The sequence below is a fragment of the Eulemur rufifrons genome, chromosome 30, assembly GCF_041146395.1.
Source record: "Eulemur rufifrons isolate Redbay chromosome 30, OSU_ERuf_1, whole genome shotgun sequence".
Taxonomy (NCBI): domain Eukaryota; kingdom Metazoa; phylum Chordata; class Mammalia; order Primates; family Lemuridae; genus Eulemur; species Eulemur rufifrons.
The window spans coordinates 56,752,184-56,777,639 of NC_091012.1; the positions used below are offsets into that span (position 1 = coordinate 56,752,184).

Here is a 25,456-nt window from a genome sequence, read left to right on the forward strand (position 1 = left end):
TAAAAAATGACTAGCCCTTAGCTAGTCTAGCTAAAAAGGAGAGAAAAACTCAAATAAATAAAATAAGTAATGAAAGTGATGAAATTATAATAGATGCCACAGAAATAAAAGAATCATAAGGAAATATTACGATCAATTATTTGACAACAGCTTTAATAAGCTAGAGGAAATAGACAAGTTTCTAGAAAAGTACCCCTTACTAAGATTGCATCAGAAATAGACAGCCTGAACAGACCAATAACAAATAAAGAGATTGAAAAAGTAATAAAGAAACCTCAACAACAACAACAAAAATGTCCAGGACCAGAGACCTTAATGGCTGAATTCTATCAAATATTCAAAGAAGAATTAATATCAATTCTTCCTAAACACTTCCAAAAATTAGAACTAGAAGAAATACATCTAACACATTTTAGGAGGCCAGCATCACCTTTTTATCAAAGCTAAATAAAGACACTACAAGAAAATAAAACTACAGACTAGTATCTCTGATGAACATTGTTGCAAAAATTCTCAATAAAATATTAGCAAACTAACTCTAGCAACACATCAAAAATATTATACAATATGACTAAGTGGAATTTATCCCTGGCCTATAAGGTGAGTTTAACATATACAAACAATGTGATAAATCAATGTGATAAATCATACTAACCAAATGAAAGAAAATATCCACAGGATCATATCAGTTGATATGAAAGAGCATTTGATGAAGTCCAACATCCTTTCTTGATAAAAACTCTCAACAGTTTAGGTACAGAAAGAAAGTTCTTCAATATAATAAAGGCCATTTGTGAAAAACTCACAGCTAACATTATAATTAATGGGGAAAACAAGAAAGCTTCCTCACTAAGATTGAGCACAGAAAAGGGTGCCCATTCTCACTGCTTCTATTCAACATAATCCTGGAAGTACTAGCAAGAGCAATCAGACAAGAAATAAAAACCATCCAAATCAGAACAGAAAAGAAAAAGTAAAGTTACATCTATTTGCAGATGACATGATCCTATATGGAACAAATCCCAAAGATTCAACCAAAAAAACTGTTAGACCTAATACATGAATTCAGTAAAGTTGCAGGATACAAAATAAACTTACAAAAATTAGTAGCAGTTTTATACACAAATAACAATCTAACTGAAAAAGAAATTTAAAAATCCCATTTATAATAGCATCCAAAAAATAAAATACCTAGAAATAAATTTAACCAGGAAGATGAAAGATCCATACACTGAAAACAATAAAATATTGATTAAAGAAATTGAAGAAGGCAAAAATAAATGGAAAGATATCCCATGCTCATTTATCAGGAGAATTAATATTGTTAATATAAACAACTGTATGCCAAAAAATTGGAAAACCTAGAAAAGATGGATAAATTCCTGGATGATTATAACCTATAAATACTGAACCATGAATAGAAAACCTGAACAGACCAGTAACAAGTAACAAGATCAAAGCAATATTAAAACATCTCTCATCCAAGAGAAGCCAAGGACCTGATGGTTTTACTGCTGAATTTTACCAAACATTTTAAAAAAGAACTAATATGAATTCCACTCAGACTATTCTAAAAAAATGAAGGGAAGGAATACTTCCAAACTCATTCTAAGAGGTTAGCATTACCTTGGTAATGCAGACAAAGACACAACAAAATAGTAAACTATAGGCCAATATCCCTAGTGAACACAGATGCAAAAATTCTCAACAACATATTAGCGAATTTGATTCAACAACATATTAAAAAGATCATTCACTATGATCAAGTAGGATTCACATTAGGGATACAAGGATGCAAGGATGGTTCAACATGTACAAACCAATAAATGTGACATATCACATCAAAAAAATTAAAGACGAAAACCATATGATCATTTCAATAAATGCTAAAAAAATTTGATAAAATTCAACATCTGTTCCTCATAAAAACTCAAGAAATTGAATATAAAAGGAACATACCTCAAAATAATGAAGTCCACATGTAATAAAATTCCATAGTAAATACCATACTAGCTAGGGAATATTGAAAGCCTTTCCACTAAGATCTGGAACAAGACAAGGATGCCCACTTTTACTTTTATTCAACATATTTTTGAAAGTCTTACTAGAGTGATTAGGCAACAGAAAGAAATAAAGCGCATCCAAATTGAATAGGAAGAAGTCAAGCTATCCTTGTTTGCAGATGATATGATCTTATATTTAGAAAAACCTAAAGACGCCCCACACGCACACACACAAAAACTGTTAGACCTAATAAACAAATTCAGTAAGTTGCAGGATACAAAATTTATGTTAAAAAATCAGTAATTATTCTACATGCTAATAGCAATCAATGTGAAAAGGAAATCAAGAAATCAATCCCGAGTTGGGGTTGGTGATGGCAAAGTGGTGGTGAACGCCTGGATTCGTGCTCCCGGAGAGGAAGGCATGGATCCGGACCTACCACAATGCTAGAGGACCGCTACCCCACAAGAACAGCGGTGTGAATCCATGGAGAATCAACGTGGGACACACAGCGCAAGAAAAGTCTGAGGTGAATGGGAAATAAGATCGCGAAATTCTGGAGAGTGTGGGACGGACAATAGACAGCAGAGTGTGGGTTGGCTACACCCGCCTCACCATCGAGTGGGGCGGGGGCAGCCTCCTAGGAAAGTGGCTTGTTCTCCCCACTGACCTCCACACCCACTTAATTAGAGACCTGCCTGAAGCCAGTGCAGAATCACCGAGGGAGATGTGGGGCTTTGTAGACAGGAGGCATTTTCAGGAAAACAGCTTAGACCCTGGGAGATCTCAGCTGAGACCACGCTTAGCGAGGAGGGACAGAGCTGTGCCAAGGCGGAAAGCTGCAAAGGGTCCCCAAACAACTGATTTCTTTATATCTCCTTGCTTCTTTTTTCGGTGGTTCTCCAGCCAGTGGCCCCCGGTGAGCATCTTTGCTCGCCAGGCCCCGGCTTCGGTGGTTGCCGAATCCCAAACGTTAATCCCCTCCAGTCCTGGCGTTTGGCAGGCATGCGGGTGCCATCTTGAAATCCACAGCAAAACTGCTGCGGAGCCATAAGGTGCCGAGTGGCTCCCTCCGCTATTATCTGAACCCACGCCAAGAGCGCGGGATATATATAAACACGGTGGGCAGGAGACATTTCTGGGAAAACACCTTGGACCCTGGGGGAATCTCAGCCGGGGCTGCGCTCGGCGTGGAGGGACGGAGCTGCGCTAAGGCGTAAAAAAACAAAGGATCGCTGAACTACAGATTTTATTTTTTTTACTTTTATTTATTTATATATATTTTTCTTTATTTCTTTTTCTTTCTTTTTTGCCTTGCCTTGCCCTGCCTTGCCCTGCCTTACCCTGCCTTGCCCTTCCTTGTCTTGCCTTTTTTTTCCCTTCTTTTCCTTTTTTGCTTTGTCTTGCCCTGCCTTGCCTTGCCTTGCCTTGCTTTTTTTTTTTTTTTCTTCTCTCTTTTTGCCTTCTAGCTGGGGAGCCACGGTGGGCTTCGGAACTCGCCAGGCCCCCGGCTCTGGTACCTACTGGACCCTGAGCAGTCACCCCCAGCGTTGGCTATCTGCGGGTACGCAATTGCCATCTTGGGGCCCACAGCCAAGTCGCTGCGGAGCCATAGGGTGCCAAGAGGCTCCCTGGGCAGCTCCCTCCTCTGGTTCGCGGACCCTCTATAGGGGCCCTGCCCTTGTGTAAACACTGAGTACTTCTCCAGACGTGAGAGTGTGGAGCCTGGTCCCTGGGGACATTGGGCCAGGGCAGACTTTTGCCCACGGGAGCTGCAGCAGCTGGGGCGCTGAGCGAGCAAGGGCACCACCCACTCCCCGTAGCTAATATCTTTCCTGCAGAAAGAGACAGAAACTACCCCTATAGAGGAAGAACCAAAGGGAAAAATAAACAAACAAACAAACAGAGAGAATTTCTGTCTGCAACTAGTGTGGACCCTGCCTGCTTACTGAAAGACCACAACACAGTGTCTTAACTCGCCAAAGCGGTCTTGGATCACTCCAATCCTCTAGGGCTGGACCCACCAGAAGCAGCCCCCCAACTGAAGTAGAAAAAACTCTAAACAATACACAACAGTCTCCCCCTCTTGAAAAAGGAAGCAACATACCTAGACTGCTTCACAGCCTAAGAACAGAGTACAAAGTGTGCTGTTAACCAGACTAAAACTGTAAGAAAAGATCCAACGATAAATCTAGATGGGAAGGGCCCAGCGAAAAAACACGGGGAGCACAAAGAATCAAATGGAAATCTCACCCCCAAAGAGAAATATCAGCTCTCAACCATTTGACACAAACCAGACTCAAAATACCAACATGTTACAGAAGAATTTCAGTTATAGATTATAAACAAGCTGAATAATATACAAGAAACAATGGATAACCAACACAAAGAAACCACCAAAAAAAAAAAAAAATACAGGATTTGGAGGAAAAATTCACTAAAGAAATTGAAATATTGAAGAAAAACCAAACTGAACTCCTAGAAATGAAGAACTTACTCAGAGAGCTACAAAACACTGTGGAAAGTCTCAAGAGCAGGGTAGATCAAACAGAGGAAAGAATCTCAGAAATTGAAGATAACTCTTTCCAACTAAATAAGTCAGTCACAGAGATAGAACAAAGAAATAAGAGAAATGATCAGAGTCTTCAAGAAATGTGGGATTATGTGAAGAAACCTAACGTGAGAGTTATTGGCATTCCTGAGGGTGAAGAAGATAATAAGCAAGGGTTGGACAAGCTATTTGAAGACATAATTGAAAATTTTCCAGGCCTTGGTAATACTCTAGACATACAGATTCAAGAAGCTCAAAGGACCCCTGGGAGATTCATAGCAAATAGGAAAACACTACGCCACGTAGTCATCAAGCTGACCAAAATATCCATGAAAGAGTCTCTTCTTCGAGTTGTAAGGAGAAACAAGTAACATACAAAGGAAAGCCCCTGAGAATTACGCCAGATTTCTCAACTGAAACCTTACAAGCAAGAAGAGGTTGGGGCCCCATTCTCACTCTTCTGAAACAGAATAATGCCCTGCCTAGAATCTTGTACCCAGCTAAGCTAAGTTTTCTACACGAAGGAGAAATTAAGACATTCTCAGATAAACAAAGGCTGAGGGAATTCACCAAGACAAGACCAGCCCTCCAAGAAGTACTCAAAAGAGAGTTACACACATATCAGCACAAGAAAGACCCACGAATGTAAAACTACTCAAGAGCTAAAGATCAAATTCCAGATACCACAATGGCTCAAGAGAGAAAACATAGCAATGAAGTTCTACCCAACAAGCTGAACAGAAATCTGTTCCACTTATCAGTTCTCTCAGTAAATGTGAATGGCTTGAATTCCCTGCTCAAGAGACATAGACGGGCCCAATGGATAAAAAAATACAAACCAAGTGTCTGTTGTCTTCAGGAAACTCACCTAACCTGCAAAGATACATTTAGACTGAAAATAAAAGGATGGAAATCGATATTTCAAGCAAATGGTAGTCAAAAGAAAGCTGGTGTGGCAGTCTTAATTTCCAATAACTTAGCTTTCAAACCAAGAAAAGTAATAAAAGACAAAGATGGTTACTACATACTGGTTAAAGGCACAATTCAACAAGAAGACATGACTATACTCAATATATATGAACCCAACCTAGGTGCACCTAGATTCATAAAGCAAACCCTACTTGATCTGAACCAAATGACAGATAACAATACTGTAATAGCTGGAGACTTTAACACCCCACTGACAGTACAGAACAGATCCTATAAACAGAAAATAAACAAAGACATAATGGACTTAAATAGAATGCTAGAACAAATGGTCCTGACTGACATCTACAGGATATTCTACCCAAAGTCCACAGAATATACATTCTTCTCATCAGCTCATGGGACATTCTCTAAGATTGACCATATCCTAGGACATAAAGCATGTCTTAAAAAATTTAAAAAAATAGAAATTATACCATGCATCTTCTCAGATCACAGTGGAATAAAAGTAACAATGAACCGAAACAGAAACCCTCATTCCTACTCAAAGTCATGGAAGCTAAACAACTTTCTCCTGAACAATTATTCTATAAAGGAAGAAATCAAGATGGAAATCAAAAGTTTCTTTGAATTAAATGACAATGGAGATACAACTTATCAAAATCTATGGGACACAGCTAAAGCAGTCCTGAGAGGAAAATTCATATCCATAAATGCCTATATCAAAAAGACAGAAAACTTGCAAATAGTCAACCTAATGAATAGACTCAAAGAGCTGGAGAAAGAAGAACAGAATGATCCCAAACCCAGCAGAAGGAGAGAAATTACTAAGATCAAATCAGAATTAAATGAAAAGGACAACAAAGAAACCATAAGGGAAATTAATAAAACAAAAAGTTGGTTCTTTGAAAAGATAAACAAAATAGACACACCTCTGGCTAGACTAACCAAGAGCACAAAAGAAAAATCTCTAATAACCTCCATTAGGAACATGAAAGGAGAAATCACAACCAATGCCACAGAGATACAAGATATCATCTATGAATTCTACAAGAATCTTTATGGACACAAACTGGAGAATGTGGAGGAAATGGACAAATTTTTAGAAACACATAGCCTTCCCAGGCTCAACCAGGAAGAAATAGAGTACCTGAATAGACCAATATCAAGAACTGAAATTGAAACAGCAATAAAAAACCTTCCCAAAAAGAAAAGCCCTGGTCCAGATGGGTTCACACCCGAATTTGACCATACATACAAAGAATAACTGGTGCCCATCCTACATAAACTATTCTCCAATATTGAGAAGGATAGAATTCTCCCCAACACGTTCTACCAAGCCAATATAACATTGATACCAAAACCAGGAAAGGATGCAACAAAAATAGAGAACTACAGACCAATTTCTCTCATGAATATAGATGAAAAATTCTCAATAAAATACTAGCAAATCTAATCCAAGTACTTATCAAAAAAATAATCCACCACGACCAAGTGGGCTTCATCCCAGAGATGCAGAGGTGGTTCAACATACGTAAATCTATAAATGTAATTCACCACATAAATAGAAGCAAAAACAAAAACCATATGATCCTCTCAATAGATGCAGAAAAAGCATTTGACAAAAATTCAACACCCTTTTATGATAAGAACGCTTAACAAAATAGGCATAGATGGAACCTACCTAAAAATGATACAAGCCATATATGACAAACCCACAGCCAACATCATTCTGAATGGGGAAAAATTGAAAGCATTCCCACTTGGAACTGGAACCAGACAGGGCTGCCCACTGTCCCCATTACTTTTCAACATAGTATTGGAAGTCCTTGCGAGAGCTATCAGGCAAGAGAGCAGAATCAAGGGAATCCAAATAGGGAAAGAAGAGATCAAACTCTCACTTTTTGCTGATGATATGATGTTATATCTGGAAAACCCCCAGGATTCAACCGCGAGACTCCTGGAATTGATTAATGAATATAGCAAAGTCTCAGGTTACAAAATCAATATACACAAATCAGAGGCATTTATATATGCCAATAACAGTCAATCAGAGAACCAAATTAAAGACTCAATACCCTTCAAAATAGCAACAAAGAAAATAAAATATCTAGGAATATACCTAACTAAAGAGGTAAAGGACCTCTATAAGGAAAACTATGAAACACTGAGAAAAGAAATAGCAGAACTTGCAAATAGGTGGAAAACTATACCATGCTCGTGGATCGGAAGAATCAACATTGTTAAAATGTCTATACTACCCAAAGTGATCTACAGATTCAATGCAATCCCTATTAAACTACCACCATCATTTTTCACAGACATAGAGAAAATAATTATACACTTTGTATGGAATCAGAGAAGACCCCGTATAGCAAAAGCAATTTTAAGCAATAAAAACAAAATGGGAGGTATTAATTTGCCAAACTTCAAACTATACTACAAGGCTGTGGTTCTTAAAACAGCCTGGTACTGGCACAAGTGCAGGGACACAGACCAGTGGAACACAACAGAAAATCCAAATATAGAACCATCCTCATATAGTCACCTAATTTTTGACAAAGCGGGAAAGAAAAAATCTGGGGACAAGAATCCCTATTCAATAAATGGTACTGGGAAAATTGGTTAGCCACATGTAGAAGACTGAAACATGACCCACAGCTTTCACCTCTCACAAAAATCAAATCACGGTGGATAACAGACTTAAACCTTAGGTGTGAAACGATTAGAATTCTAGAAGAAAATGTAGGAAAGACTCTTACAGACATTGGCCTAGGCAAAGAATTTATGAAGAAGACCCCCTAAGGAAATCACAGCAACAACAAAAATAAATGAATGGGACCTGATTAAATTAAAAAGCTTCTGCACAACCAAAGAAACAGTCACGAGAATAAACAGACCACCTACAGAATGGGAAAAATTTTTTGCATACTACACATCAGATAAAGGACTGATAACAAGAATCTATTTAGAACTCAGGAAAATCAGCAAGAAAAAATCAAACAACCCTATCAAAAAGTGGGCAAATGACATGAATAGAAACTTCTCAAAAGAAGATATAAGAATGGCTAACAACCATATGAAAAAATGCTCAACATCCCTAATCATCAGGGAAATGCAAATCAAAACCACAATGAGATATCACTTAACCCCAGTGAGAATGGCCTTTATCAAAAAGTCCCAAAACAACACATGTTGGCGTGGATGTGGAGAGACAGGAACACTCATACACTGCTGGTGGGACTGCAAACTAGTGCAACCCCTGTGGAAAGCAATACGGAGATACCTTAAACAGATTCAAGTAGACCTACCATTTGATCCAGCAATCCCATTATTGGGCATATACCCAAAGGAAAAAAGGTCATTCTGTAACAAAGACACATATACCTGAATGTTTATAGCAGCACAATTCACAATTGCAAAGATGTGGAAACAATCCAAATGCCCATCAAGACATGATTGGATTAGTAAACTGTGGTATATGTATACCATGGAATATTACTCAGCTATAAGAAATAACGAAGATACGACATCTCTATGGTTCTCCTGGAGAGAGTTGGAACCCATTATATTAAGTGAAGTATCCCAAGAATGGAAAAACAAGCATCACATGTACTCACCAGAAAATTGGTTTCCCTGATCATCACCTAAATACACATCTGGGAATGATGCCAATCGGATATCAGACTGAGGTGGGGGTGGGGGGAGGGGAATGGGTGTATGCCTACATGATGAGTGCATTGCGCACCGTTTGGGGAATGGTCATGCTTGAAGGTGCTGACTCGGGTGTGGGGTGGGGAGGGGATGGATATATACCTACCTGATGAAGGCAACGCGCACTGTATGGGGAACGTACACGCCTGGAGCTTTGACTTGGGGGGACAGGTGGTACATGGGCAACGTATGCAACCTGAAATTCTGTATCCCCCATAAGATGAAATAAAAAAAAAGAAATCAATCCCATTTACAATACCTACAAAAAGGCCTAGAAATAAATTTAACCAAACAAGTAAAAGATCTATATAAGGAAAATTATCAAATCATAATGAAAGAAATTGAAGAAGATACAAAAAATGGGAAGATACCTCATATTCATAGATTGAAAGAATTAATATTGTTAAAATGTCCATGCAACTCTAAGCAATGTACAAATTCAATGTAATCCCTGTCAAAATACCAATGACATTCTTCACAGAAATAGAAGAAAACCACTCTAAAATTTGTGTGGAACCACAAAAGACCATGAATAGCTAAAGCAGTCCTGAGAAAAAAAACAAAGCTGGAAGCCTCACACTACCTGACTTCAAATTATACTGAAAAGCTATAGTAACCCAAACAGCATGGTACTGGTATAAAAACAGACATATAAACCAATGGAACAGAATAGAGAACTCAGAAATAAATCTCCGTGTTTCCATCTAACTCATTTCAAAGAAGGTGCCTTGAACATACATTGAAGAAAGGACAGTCTCTTTAATAATGGTGTTGGGAAAACTGGATATCCATATGCGGAAGATGAAACTAGATCTCCTTTTTCACAATATACAAATATCAACTCAAAATGGATTAAAGGCTTGAATGTTAGACCTGAAACTCTGAAACTACTGGAAGAAAATGTTGGGAAATGCCCTAGGACATTGTTCTGGGCAAAGCTTTTTTAAGACCTCAAAAGCACAGTCAATAAAAGCAAAAATAAACAAATGGGATTAAATCAAGCTAAAAGGCTTTTGCCTGCACAGCAAAGAATGATTAACAAAATGAAGAAACAACCTACAGAATGAGCTAAAATATTTACATAACTATTCATCCAACAAGGGATTAATAACAAGAGTAATAACAAGAATTTTACAAGAATAATATATAAGTAGCTCAAACAACTCAAAATCAAATAATACAATTAAAAAATTGGCAAAAGACTCGAATAGACATTTCTCCAAATAAGACATACAAATGGTTGAGTATGTGAAAAAATGCTCAAAATCTCTGATTATCAGGCAAATGGAAATCAAAACCATGATGAGACATCATCTTATCCCAGTTAATATGGCTATTATCAAAGAGACAAAAAATAACAGATGCTGGTGAGGATATGGAGAATGGGGAATGCTCATACACTGTTGGTGGGAAGGTAAAATAGTACTGCCAGTATGGAAAACAGTATGAAGTTCCCTCAAAAAACTAAAAATAGAACTACCATATGATTCAGCAATCCCACTATTGGGTATTTATCCAAAAAATCAGTATATGAAAGGAATATATGAACTTTCATGTTTATTGCAGCCTTATTCGCAATAGCAAAGATACGGAATTAACATAAGTGTCCATAAATGGATGAATGGATAAAGAAAATGTGATATATATACACAATGGAGTATTATTCAGTCATAAAAAGGAATTAAATTCTATAATTTGCAGCGATTGGGTTGAACTGGGGGACATTATGTTAAGTGAGATAATCCTGGCACAGAAAGACATATATCACATGTACTCACTCATATGTGAGAGTTAAAAAGTGGATCTCATGGAAATAGAGTGTAGAATGGTGGTTACCAGAGGCTTAGAAGAGTAGGGGAGAGGAGGAGATGAGAAGTTGGTTAATGGGTACAAAAATGCAGTTAGATAGAAGCAATAAGTTCTAGCATTCAATAGTACAGTAGAGAGACCATAGTTAACAACAATGTATTGTATATTTTAAAATATATAGAAGAATTGGAATGTTTCCAATACAAAGAAAAGATAAATATTTGAGGTGATAGATATTCCACTTACCCTGATTTGAACATTATACATTATATACACATATCAAAGTATCACATGTACCCCCAAAATATGTACAACTATTATATACTAGTAAAAGGAATTAATGTTATTAAAATATTCATACTACTCACAATACAATCCCTGTCAAAAACTCAATAGCATTCTTCACAGCAACAGAAAAAAAATCCTAAAATTCATATGGAACTATAAAATACCCCAAATTTCCAAAATAATTCTGAGAAAGAAAAACAAAGTTGGAGGTATCATACTTTCTGATTTAAAATTACATTGCAAAGCTATAGTAATCAATACAGTATGGTACTGGTCTAAAAACAGATACATAGACTAGTGGAACAGAATAGAGAGCCCAGAAATAAATCCAATACAATTTTTGGCAAGGACAATAATAAAACCCAATGGAGAAAGGATAATTTCTTTAAATAGTGCTAGGAAAACTAGATTTCTATATGCAAAAGAATAAAATTGGACCCTTATCTGACACCATACACAAAAATCAACCCAAAGTCTATAAAAGACTTAATATAAGACCAGAAATTATAAAACTCCTAGAAGGGAACATAGGGGAAAAGCTCTTATACATTGGCCTTGGCAATGATTTTTTGGATATCACACCAAAAGCTCAGGCCACAAAAGCAAAAATAAATAAATGGGACTAATCAAACTAAGAAGCTTCTCCATAGCAAAGGAAATAAGCAACAAAACGAAATGGCAGCCTATGGATTGGGGAAGCCTATGGATTGGGGAAAAAAGTATTTGCAAAGTATTATGTGTTAAGAGGTTATTATCCAAAATTTATAAAGAAGTTATACAACGTAATAGTGGAAAAATAGAGAATCAGTTAAAAAATAAAAGACTGGATAGATATTTCTCCACAGAAGATATAAAAATAGTCAACAGGTATATGAAAAGGTGCTCAATATCATTAATCATCAAGGAAATGCAAGTCAAAACCATTATAAGATACCAACTCACACCCGTCAGAATGGCTACTTTCAAAAAGTTAAAAGATAACAAATGTTGGCAAGTATGTAGCGGAAAGGGATGTGGTTACACTGTTGATGGGGATGTAGGTTGGTACAGCCATTATGGAAAACAATACGGAGGTTTCTAAAGAAATTAAAAATAGAGCTACTATATGATCCAGCAATCCCTTTTCTGGACATATACCCAAAGAAAATGAAATCGCCACCTTGTAAAGATATCTGCACTATCATGTTCATTACAGCATTATTCACAATACTGAATAATAATGCAAGATATAGAAAAATCTAAGTATCCATCAATGAATGAATAAATAAAGAAGTTGTGGTATATAGTTATATACAATGGAATATTGTTCAGCCCAAAAAAACCAAGATCTTTCCATTTGCCACAATATGGATGAGGCTGGTGGACATTATGCTAAGTGAAATAAGCCAGAAAGAAATATATCACATGATCTCACTTAAATGTTGAATCTAAAAAAATTCAAATAAAATATACAGAGACAGAATAAAACAGTGGTTATCGGAGCTGGAGAGATGTAGATCAGAGTGTAAAAAGTAACAGATTTGTTGGATGAACAAGTCTAGAGGTGTAATGTACAAAATGAGGATCATAGGCTATAAAATTGTACTGTATATGGGATTTATGCTAAATGACTAGATTTTAGCTCCTCTTTTTTTTTTTTTTTTTTTTTTTGAGACAGAGTCTTGCTCTGTTGTCTGGGCTAGAGTGCCATGGCGTCAGCCTAGCTCACAGCAACCTCAAACTCCTGGGCTCAAGCGATCCTCCTGCCTCAGCCTCCCGAGTAGCTGGGACTACAGGCATGCACCACCATGCCCAGCTAATTTTTTCTATATATATTTTAGTTGTACATATAATTTCTTTCTATAATTTTTTTTAGTAGAGATGGGGGTCTCGCTCTTGCTCAGGCTGGTCTTGAACTCCTGAGCTCAAACGATCCACCCGCCTCGGCCTCCCAGAGTGCTAGGATTACAGGCGTGAGCCACTGGGCCTGGCCATTTTATCTCCTCTTGCCACACAAAAAGTGGGTAACTGTGAGATGATGGATATTTATTTGCTTCACTATAGTAGCATTTTACTATCTAAATATATCCCCAAACATTATGTTGTATATTTTAAATATACACTATAAAATTTATTTTTTTCAAAAAAGAGAACTTACTGTATTTTAGAAAATACAAACAAATACATAGTGACAGAAAGCAGATCAGCAGTTGCCTAGGGACTGTGAAGTATGATTGAGGGAGAGAAGTATTACAAATGGGCATGAGGAAACTCTTGATGGAGGTGGATGATCTGAGTGCGGTGATATTTTCACGGGTTTATACATATTTCAATACTTGCAGAATTGTACACTTTTAAAAAGTGCAGGTTATTTTACACCAAACATGTCTCAATGGATCTTTTTAAAAAGAAAGTATAAGGAATGATAGAAGAAACTAATGAAAATCAATAAATGTAAACTAAAGCATATCATTTAAGTGGTTTTAACACTTCAACTAAATACTAAATATTTTTAGATTCTATCAAGAAACAACAACTATGTGCTATTTATAAGTGATTTACTTAAAAATATAAGGATGGAGACAGTTTAAAAGAATAGAAAATGACATACTATGTCAACACTAACTTGAAGGTAGTATATCAGATAAAGTAGATCTTAGGGCAAGAAGTGTTAGGAGAGATAAAGTGAAATATTTCATAATTATAAAAGTGTCAATCCTATAGGCAGATATAATCCTATTTATTAAAGTAATCAAAAAAACATGGCCTCAAAATTTATAAGGCAAGTGGTAAAAGAACTAAAAGAAGAGATAGACAAATTCATGATGATATTTTAACACATCTCTCATATTAACTAATAAAAATGCATAGAAAATTTACAAAACATACATTCTGTTACACATCCGTTAACATCAGAACATACATTCTTTTCAGATGCACTTTGGACATTTATCATGATAAACCACATGCTGGGCCAAAAGGCCAATGTAGTAATGAAAACAGAATGATGGAAACATAAAGTGTATACTCTCTGACCACTGTGGAATTAAAAACTCAGTAAGAAACATACCTTCAGAATTTATTCAAATTTGAGTATTAAACCACAGACATCTAATAACCCAAGGATTAAAAAAGAGAATTAGTAAATATTGTGAACTGAATTCAAATACATGTCAAAATTTGTAGGATACAGCTAAAATAAAATTTAGAGAAAAATTTATAGGTTTAAATGATTATATTAGAAATTAAGAAAGGTCCAGAATCACTACTTTAAGTTTATTCCTTAAGAATTTAAAAAAGAGAAAATTAAACCCAAAGTAAGCAGAAGGAAGGAAATAATAGAGGTAAGAGCAGATGTCAATGACATAGAAAATGGACAAACAATGGAAAAAATTGACGACACCTGATGACACCAAAAGGTGTTTCTTGGAGAAGTTAAATAAAATTTATAGACTTTTAGAACAATTAAATGAAAAAAGAGATAACCATTTTCAGGATGGAAGAGGAAGTCACTATACATTAATAGACATTAAAGGGATGATAATAGAATATCATACACCACTTCATGCCAATGAAGAAACTTTAGATGAAATGCACAATTCCTTGAAAAATTACAATTTAGCAAACCTGACAGGAGAAGAAAATGTTAATATTACTTTTCATGTGGAAACAATTGAATTTATAATTAAGAACCTAGAGAGATGGGGTAAGATAGTTGACTAGAGACATCAGTTGCCAGATCATCTCAGAAAGTAGGAAAAGTTTTAGATGAAAAAAAAACATAGCACAGGTATAATTCAGAGGGAAAAGTGGCAGAACATACCAGAGATTACGGGGGAAGAAGCTGTGGAGCAGAACAAAAAGGAGCAAGATTTCAGCGGAGATCAACCCCAGAGAAACTTGAAGTTCCATGGAAAGGGTAGGTGGGGGGGGGGGGTTGTTCTTCCTTCTCTCACACCTTTGGTAGTCAGCAGGCTCCCAAGCTGCTGGAGAGATTTTCTACCCTCAAGAGCCTGAAAGCTCCTGCTGCCAGTGACCTGGGAACTTCTTGAAAACAAAGCACCGGGCTACCAGCCCCCTCAGGGTCACTCTCCATTACCAGGGACAGAGCTGAGACAGCAGGCGCCATACTGGTTCTGCACCCATTGTGTGCTTTTGTCCTCTCCAGGGAGCTTTAGCCCTTCTGTTTTGGTGTCACTGGTCCCCACACAAACATTTCCTAACTCCTGCCCAGACTGCAGTGGCCGCAGGGGCCAGTGGGTAGAAGGTAGGGCAAAGGAGACAATTTCAAACTCATTTTGTGAGGCTTGCTGATGCCAACAGTAGATAAAGACAACAACAAAGAAAGAAAAATGACAAGACAAAATCTCTTGAGAATGGATTAAAAGTTTCTAATTAAAATATCAAAAAGAATCCAATGATACAGAAAAAGAAAGACCTCCATTACCAAGTGGGATTTATTTCAGTACATGCTAAAGGAATCTGATTCTCAGATTTCTCTTTTGGGCATATATACAACAGATATGAATATTTATATCCAACAAAAAACATGAACAGTCATGTTCATTGCAATTTATTTGTAATTGCCAAACACAGAAAACAAATCAAATGTTTATGAAAAGGAAGAAGGTAAATTCATTTTTGTGTATTTAACCATGGGACACTAAACGACAGCAAAAAAGAACCAACTACCAATAAATGCAATGACATGGATGAATCATACAGACCTAGTATTGATTGGAAGAAGTCAGACTCAAGAGAGCACATAAAGGAGTACATGATATGTACTTCCATTTATATGATGTTCCAAAACAGGCAAAACCAATTGTGATTATAGAAGTCAGAATAGTGGTTACCCATGGGGGATTACTGACAGAAAGGGAGCAACAGATAGATAGTCCTCTGGATATTTTGAATATTGTATACCTTTTTCTGGGTGTTGATTATACAGATGTATACATTTGTAAAAATTCATCAAGCTATATATTTAATGTTTGTGTGCATTATTGTATATGTCATACTTAAATATTTTTCAAGGTTAAAGTTCATAGATACCATGAATTCTATTCACGGATGTCCAAGGTTAGAACTACTGACCTAAGGTGAAAGTGATATTTAAGATTTTGTTGAAAGATGAGATATAGGAGATATTCTGAGGTCATGGGCTGAATTTGTGAAGCATGTCTATTAATAAGTCATGAAGGCTGACAAAATTCCTTTAGGCAGTGTCCTATTGAGTGTCTAAATCACTAAATCACTAATATGGTAGAGAATTGTGTGTAGCAACACAAAATGGGCCTGGCTAAAGGAGAATGGTGAGCCAATATTCAAAAGCAAGATAATTAGGAAATCAAACAAGGTGTCAAACAAAGAAGACCCAGAGCAAATGATTAAAAAAAATGTTTGAAGGAATTCTCTGAGTAATTGGACATGGAGATTTGGAGAAGAGTCTTTAGTTTCTGTTGTCATGGGTGTACCCTGAACACTTAAGGAAATGAAGGTATGCCTTGGATATGTTGAGAACCATCTCTTTTACAGAGAGAGAAGTATGGATGCATAAATGATTAATAATAAAGGCCCAAACTAAGAAAACAACTGAGGATATGAGACACTAGAACATGAGAATAGGAGAAATATTAAGGACAGGTTGTGTGGATTGACTATTGGGGAGAAAGAAAAAGAGCCTAAAACGATTCTCAGGTTTCTCTTTGGGTAAATGGGAAATGCTGTTGCTGATCACTTGAGAAACAAAAATACACAGGAAGAAGAAAAAATGGAGATGGGAGAAAGGTGATGAGTACAATCTTGGAGAGATGTCACTTGAGAAGTGTCCAGCATTCATCTCTGTACACCTATACAGCTTAAGCTACAGATCTGGATATAATCTGGATACAAATATTTATTCAACAGTCATTGGTAGATAGATTTTAGTTATTTCTGTGCATGAGGTAAGCCAGGAAAACTATATAAGCAATTGGAAAGAACAGAATTCTGAGGAAGAATGAGGGTAAAGCAGGAAATAAAGAAAATGAATAGAAGCAGACAGAAAGATAGAAGAAAAGAAAACCAAAGGAAAATTGTGTCACAGCTAGCAAAGGAACAGAGAATTATGATGAAAGTATCCTCAGCTGTATCAAATGACACATAGGGAGCTAGAATTGGAAACCTAGTTCTTAAAATGGGCACCTAGGTATCTCTGAGACCTTTTCAATGCTTTCATGAAGTCAAAATTACTTCCATAATAATATTAATGTGTTATTTGCTGTTTTCATTGTGTTTACAATTGTACTGATAGTGCAAAAGTAATGGTGGGTAAAATCGCTGGTGTCTTAGCATGAATCAAGCTAGTGACACCAAATTGTACAAAAACTCATTGTGTTCTTCCATCACCATATGCTTCCAGGAAAAAAAAAATATGCCAATTTTACTTAAGAATGTCCTTGATGAAAGAGTAAAATATACTTATTAAATTTCAACCCTTGGGTACATATCTTTTTAATAACGCATGTGACAAAATGAGAAGTATATGAAGAGCAGCACTTCTGCTGCATATTGATATAAGATAGTTGTCTTGAGGAAAAGTACCTATGCAATTAATTGTTAGAGCTGCAAGCTGAAATGGCCATTTTTTATGGAATAATTTTTTTTTTTTTTAAATGAGACAGCGTCTCACTCTGTTGCCCGGGCTAGAGTGCCATGGCATCAGCCTCGCTCACAGCAACCTCAAACTCCTGGGCTCAAGCGATCCTCCTGCCTCAGCCTCCCGAGTAGCTGGGACTACAGGCATGCGCCACCATGCCCGGCTAATTTTTTCTGTATATATATTTTTAGTTGTCTATATAATTTCTTTCTATTTTTAGTAGAGACGGGGTCTCGCTCTTGCTCAGGCTGGTCTTGAACTCCTGAGCTCAAACGATCCACCCGCCTCGGCCTCCCAGAGTGCTAGGATTACAGGCGTGAGCCACCGCGCCCGGCCTGGAATAATATTTTTATTTGAAAGAATGACTGCCAGACACACTAGAGTTATTCAGACTTGGAATATTTGGCAGACACTTCCTCAAAAATGGATGACTTGAGCCTGTCAAGTCAAGGAAAACACAGATGGTATTTGCTGCCAGTGATAAAATTTGAGCCTTTGAGTGAATATTGGAATTTTAGAAAACTTGTATCCATCTCTGGGAGCTTGACACTTTCCCCATACTTAAAGACTTTTCTGTTAAGATTGGTAAAGATTATGAATGCATGTGAGTTTTTGATATTATATAATGAAATGTATCAATATTTAGAAAAATCTACATAACTCAGTGAACCAATATTTTCCCAATAAATATGCTTGATGTTACAAAATAAAGCATGGATACAATATCCATTGAAAGCCCAAGATAGACTAGTGGATTTTAATATAAAAGGATTTAAAAAATTCATTCCTATGGTTTCTGATTCTACATTGCCACCAAACTTAAGAAACTATCATTTGATGAGTTTTAGTGCAGTGTCAAAGAAGAATGACTGCAATTATCAGAAAAGATTGTGAAAATACTTTCCTGTATTGAAGCTGTCTGTGTGAGGATATGCATTTTCTTCACATAATTTAACCAAAGCAGCCCATTGCAAAAAATCAGATGGAAAAACAGAGATGAGGCTGGGCATGGTGGCTCACGCCTGTAATCCTAGCACTCTGGGAGGCCGAAGCGGGAGGATCTCTGGAGGTCATGAGTTCGAGACCAGTCTGAGCAACAGCGACACCCTGTCTTTACCAGAAAAAAAAAAAAATAGAAAGAAATGATTTGAACAGCTAAAAATATATAGAAAAAATTAGCCGGGCATGGTGGTGCATGCCTGTAGTCCCAGCTACTCAGGAAGCTGAGGCAGAAGGATTGCTTGAGCCCAGGTGTTTGAGGTTGCTGTGAGCTAGGCTGACGCCACAGCACTCTGGCCTGGGCAACAGAGTGAGACTCTGTCTAAAGAAAAAAAAAAAAAAAAACAGAGATGAAAATCTAGCAATCTTCTATTAAGCCAGATGATGAAGAGTTTGAAAAACTGTAAAACAGTGCCATTCTCCTCACTAATTTTGTTTTGGAAAATATAGCTATTTTTTCATAGATCTAGTTATTCATGTTAACATATCATGGGATTATTATTGTTATTTTTAATAAATTCATACATAAGTAATTTGAAATTTTATCAATTTTAATTTCTAAGACAGTATTTATAAATATAACTCATATAAAGGAAAGGTCTTTGTAGTCTTCAATAATGTTTAAGAGTATAAAGGGTTCTTGAGCCCAAGAAGCTTGAGAATTGTTGAATTAGACAATTAAAAGTCACTAGTGAACTTACAGAAGACAGTTTCAGTAGAGTGGTAAAGCTAAAAAGTTGGTTTTTATGAAATGAGTTATAAATGGTGATGAGGAAGACGTGAGAATGACTACATAAGTTTGGCTGTAAAGTCTAGGAGACAGTGTCTATCATCTAAATTAATATATGGGTAAGAGAAAGTATTTTTTTAAAAGTCAGTTTTCATTTCTTCCTAAATTAATTTATAAATTTAAAGAGATACCTATCAAAATACACAGGGCTTCAGAGTAGAATTAGGAAAGTTAAAGTTCGTATGGAAAATTAAACCTTCAAGAATGTCTACACAATCTCTGAACAATGAGTAATGAGTGGGGACTAATCATATCGGATAATAAGATACATTATAAAACCTTTATAATTAAAACAGTGTGGAATTTGCACTTGAGTAGACAGACTAATGGAATAGAATATAAACTTCAGAAACAGACCCAGGTATGTAAGAAAATTTAATAAACTATAAAGATGGGATCTCAAATCCTCAAAAGGGCAGATGGACTTTTAAAATAAATGGCATGAGACAACTGAATAATTATTTGTAAGAATGCATATGTCACCACATACAAGAATAAACTCCAAATGTATCAGAGGTCTAAATGTAAAGAATGAGGAAAATATGTGTGATTTATTGTCTAACCTGAGTGTGGGGAAAGGATTTGTAGCAGTCACTCAACATAGAAAGGAAATCTGATTGATAAAACAAACTGCATAAAAATATAGTAATTTTGGATGGCAAAACACAAGTTATAGCAAATAGCAAACACAGAGAAAATGTTTTCATTTATAATATGTAAAATGGTTAGTATCTGTAATGTATAAAGAACTATTAAAATTAAGAAATAAAAATGTAAAGAAAGATAGAAAAATAAGCAAAAGGTACAATCACTTTCCAAAAGAACTGATTTAGCAATGGCACTTAAGTGATTTTCATATGTTTAATATGAAAAGAAGCTGAACTTCAATAATAATAAAATAGATGCAAATTTAAAACTATACTGAGATAACATTTCTGACCTGTGGGATTAGCAAAATTTTAAAAATTTGAAATACATTTTGTTAGCAAGGCTTCGAGGAAATAAGCTTTCTTTTATTGCTGGTGGGGATGCAAAATGGTTTTACTCTTAATGACATATACATTTACCCTTTGATTAATCAACTCAACTTCTAAGAATTTATTCTGAAGATAAACTTCCAATAACATGACACATACACATATATGGAGAGAGAGAGACAGAAAGAGAGAGAGAGAGAGAGATGATTATTCCTAGTAGAATTATTGGTAACTTCAAAATATCAGAAACAACTTACATGATCACATACAGGAGATTGGTTAAATAAAGTACCTTATATCTACACAATCAGTTATTAGTGAGTGTAAAAAATAAAATGAATTTAGCTTTTAATTGGAGTATTTAGGCCATTTACATGATGTAGTTGGGTTTACATCTACCATCTTACTATGAATTGATAATTGATACAGAGTGATTCCCAGGACATATTACCAAATGAAAAAACAAATAAATCAAACTATCAACTTGTATGTAGTATTTTATCTTTTATTTAAGAAAGGAAAAACAATAATATATGCATGCGTGTGTGCATGTGTGTGCATATATAATCATTTTTTGGCAAAGATAAACTCAAGAAGTATACTCTAGAAACTAACGAATGAGTTAACCAAGAAATAGAAGAAGGACTGACATTTCTCTGAGTATACTATTTGTATAGTTTTGACTTTTGGAACATCATATTAAGGTTTTACGTATGAAAAAATAAAGTCAATAAGGTTGGCTTTGAATACATACAAAAACAAAATCCCTAAATGTGAACAAGTAGTATCAGAATCACACAGAAGAAATAAAATTCAAACTAATCCTAGTGTTTTGAATGCAATGCTTTAACTATGTACGTTTAGTGGGAAACATTCTAAAGACAAAACAAATTGCAATGAAATGTTAAATATGACATTTTATTTATCGGTAGTGGCACAGGTATAGCAATTCTGAAATTAATTTGTTGTATTGTAGGATTTAGAGAGTATAAACGTTGTGTGTGTACATAGAAAGGAAATCTGATTGATAAAACAAAGTACATAAAAATAAAGTAATTTCGCATGGCCAGGTTACTCACTGGGAGAAAAATAAGGGAAAACAAGGAATTGGAAAGTAGCAGAGAATTGTGTGTTAGTAGAATGGGATTTAAAGGCAAGGGTATAAAAGAGTAATGATATCCCACTGGCAATGTGCATACTTAGCTTTTGTATCTTGGTTTATAAAACAATTGCCTGCTAAAAGAGTTCCTTGTAAGAAATGTCTGATTTCAGGACTGCAGCATGGGAAGTAAAAGGTGAGCCTGGCATAATTTATATCAGAAAGTAAGAAAGTGGGCCGGGCGCGGTGGCTCACGCCTGTAATCCTAGCACTCTGGGAGGCCGAGGCGGGTGGATCGCTCGAGGTCAGGAGTTCGAGACCAGCCTGAGCAAGAGTGAGACCCCGTCTCTACTAAAAATAGAAAGACATTATATGGACAACTAAAAATCTATATAGAAAAAATTAGCCGGGCATGGTGGCACATGCCTGTAGTCCCAGCTACTCGGGAGGCTGAGGCAGTAGGATCGCTTAAGCCGAGGAGTCTGAGGTTGCTGTGAGCTAAGCTGACGCCATGGCACTCACTCTAGCCTGGGCAACAAAGTGAGACTCTGTCTCAACAAAAAAAAAAAAAAAAAAAACAAAGTAAGAAAGTGTACAAAAACTGATGGGACATATCAAAAGGAGTTCTCGTCGGACAAATATGGGACAATTGGAATATCAAAATAATTCAGAGCAGTAATGAAACATATATGTTACACTGAGTACAAAAGAATCCAGGAGTCCCTACTAATATGAATAAATAAATAACAGGCAAAGAGTTTGAGGGAAAACCCTTCCTTAGAGTATAATACCAACAAATAAAGGCAGAAAAAAATAATAAAGTGAGAAAAATTATCATTATATCACCTTAGTAGTAAATAGTTTAGGAAAGTATCACCAATGGATTCTAAATCCATTAGGTCAGTTTACGGGGAAACAATTTCTTAATTTCCAAATACATGGAGATTTTCCATTTATCTATTTGGAAGTAATTTCTATCTCATTTGAATTTCAGTCAAAGAACATTCAGTTTATGATTGCAACCCTTTGAAATATATTAAAGAATTACTTTATGGCCAAATATGTGGTCAATTTTTATAAATATTTCTTGTACAATCAATGGGAATATATATTCTTCACCTGTCAATGAGTTCAGGTTTGTTTATTGTCCTCATATAATCATTGAGAAAGGTGTGTTAAGATCTTATTCCATATTGTAGATATGTCTATCTGTCCTTGTAGTTCTGTTATTTTTTGCTTTATAAATGCTGATGCCATATTATTATGTACATATAAATTTATTATGTCTTCCAAATGAATTAAATCTCATCATTATGAAGTGACCTTCTTTCACTAGAATTTTTTTTTGCCAAAATGTCAATTCTGCCAAATATTAATCGAGCTACACAATCTTTTTGTTGGTTAGTTTGGATGGGGTACCTTTATTTATCTTTTTACTTTCTTTACGCTTTATGTATGCCTCTTGTAACACATAGTTGGATTATTTTTTCCCTTCAATCTTCCACCTGTAGCCATTTTTCTTTGCTCTAAGAACACCCTTTCAGTAGTACTTCCTTAAGTAGGCATCCACCTTTGGCATATTCTCACAGTTTTTGTTTGTCTGATAATGCCTTCATTTCATCTTGAGGTATAATTTTGCTGAGTATACAAATCTAGTTTTTTCCCCCTGGGCATTGACAGTATCATTCTAACATCTTCTGACTTTCATTATTAGTGTTCAGAAAGCATTCATTCATCTTACTCTTGCAATTTTTTTTTATTTCTTCAATGTCATTATGATGGGTCTAGATGTTGATTGCTTTTTATTTATTCTTCTTGAGACTTGGTGAGCTCTGTAAATGTAAGAATGTCTTTCATCAATTCTAAATGCCATTAGTTCTTCAAATATTGCTTTTCTGCCATTCTTCTCTCTCCTTGTGGAACTCTTCTCATTTTATACTGTATATTTTCCTTTTATACACTTTCTTCTCTTTTCTATCCTTCCAATTTTCCATGATCCATACATTATGATTTCTTCTTACCAATCTTCAATAATTCTCTCTCTAGCCATGTCCAATCTGCCACTGAGTTCTTAGTTTTTCATATTATGCTTAAGCTCCAGATTTTCTAGTTGCTTCTCAAATCTTAATGTCACTCTTTATAGTTTGTAGTTTCTTGCTGAAATGTTTAAGTTCAGCCTATTATTTCTGTGTAGACATTACAAATAGTTGTTTAAAGTTTATATCTGATAATTCAGCTATCGGAAGCACCTAGGTTTATTTCTATTATCTTTTATTGTCCCATATCTGGTTCATGTTGTATTGTCTCTTCATATATCTGTTTATCATTGTATTTCAGTAATTGCATTTGAAAATTATTGAAAAAAACAATTTGAAGCCCAGGATGGGTTTTTTTTTTTGCTTATATCAAAAGATTAGAAACATGAACAATATGAAATCACCTTAATCCCATTTTAAGGCTCAAGAATTTTTTTGGTTATGTAGATAACTTGAACCAGGGCTGAGTTCCATGTCAAAGGTGGTTGAATTCTGATCAATCATTATTCCTAATGTATAGGTCTTTGGATTCTCAAACTAAGTTCAGGTTGGTTGGCCCCTGCCAGATTGTATTCCTACTTGTTCCTCTATTGCTTGTAAGACTGAAATGATCTTCTTAACCTGTCAGTCATATCATCAGGTGTGGAGATGCATCACTGAGAAAAGTGAATCAAAGTCATGGTCATTTTTCTTGGAGTTCTCTCTTTTACTGGATCTTGTTCAAGTAATCCCTCACTATTTTATTAGCTTCTCAGTGCTTTCAGGATTTTATCCATATTTTTAGTTGTCTTTAGCACAAGAGTTATTGGAAATTACCTAGTCTGTCATTACTAGAAGCTGATGTCCTTATTATTCTAATTTAATTTACCTATGTATTTCCTTTGTAAGCATCATTAGAGCTGGCATCATTTTAAATTAGCTCTTTGGTACGGAGAAGGCAAAATCTGTGAATCCTTGAATTTGTAAGTCAAATTGTGTATATAGATCCATTTTATTGGGAGGGGGAGAAGTTTCATGACATTTTATCCAAAGGTGTTTCTGTGCTATATAGAAACAAAACAATCTATAATAGGACAATCTTAAGACTTCAATAAACGTATTTGATCAATAAACTCAGAGTTAAAATATTTAGAGGATATTGGTAAAGATTGTATAGAGGTCTTGATCTTGTTGTAAACTTTACCTGAATCTTACAAAAACATAAGTTTGAAGAGAAATTATTTAGTGGAACACAATTTAAGCTCCAATTTGAAGAGGAAAAAAAGATGACTGTAAAATCCCTAAATTCCAATTGGTCAAATTTTTTGACATTAATATTATTAGCATTGCCAAGGCATTTATGAATATTGCAAATATAAACAATAACATGACCATTTATTTCCATTTAAACTCCTCCAAATCCTTAGAGAAACAAATGGCTTCTTTTCTCTTTTTGTCTAACCAGAATTCAAGGAGCCAATTAAAATAGAGGGGAAATAGTATTTTCAGGTTTAATAGCAGCATAAATTTAGACATGTTTACTTCATGAAGATTTAGAATGCATTATTAATTTTTCCACTGAATTAGAATTAAAATTTAAGGTTAATATTTTGAGATAGAATGTTATATTTTTTAAAATTTAGACTTTAATTTATATCTTTGTC

The 25,456-nt window shown here is 35.5% G+C and overlaps 1 protein-coding gene across 1 annotated transcript in view; it reads right to left on the reverse strand.

Moving 5' to 3' along the window:
- The window catches only part of HTR2C (5-hydroxytryptamine receptor 2C), a 304,472-nt gene that overhangs the window by 65,658 nt on the left and 213,358 nt on the right, over positions 1-25,456 (reverse strand). The gene's annotated exons all lie outside the window — the stretch shown is intronic.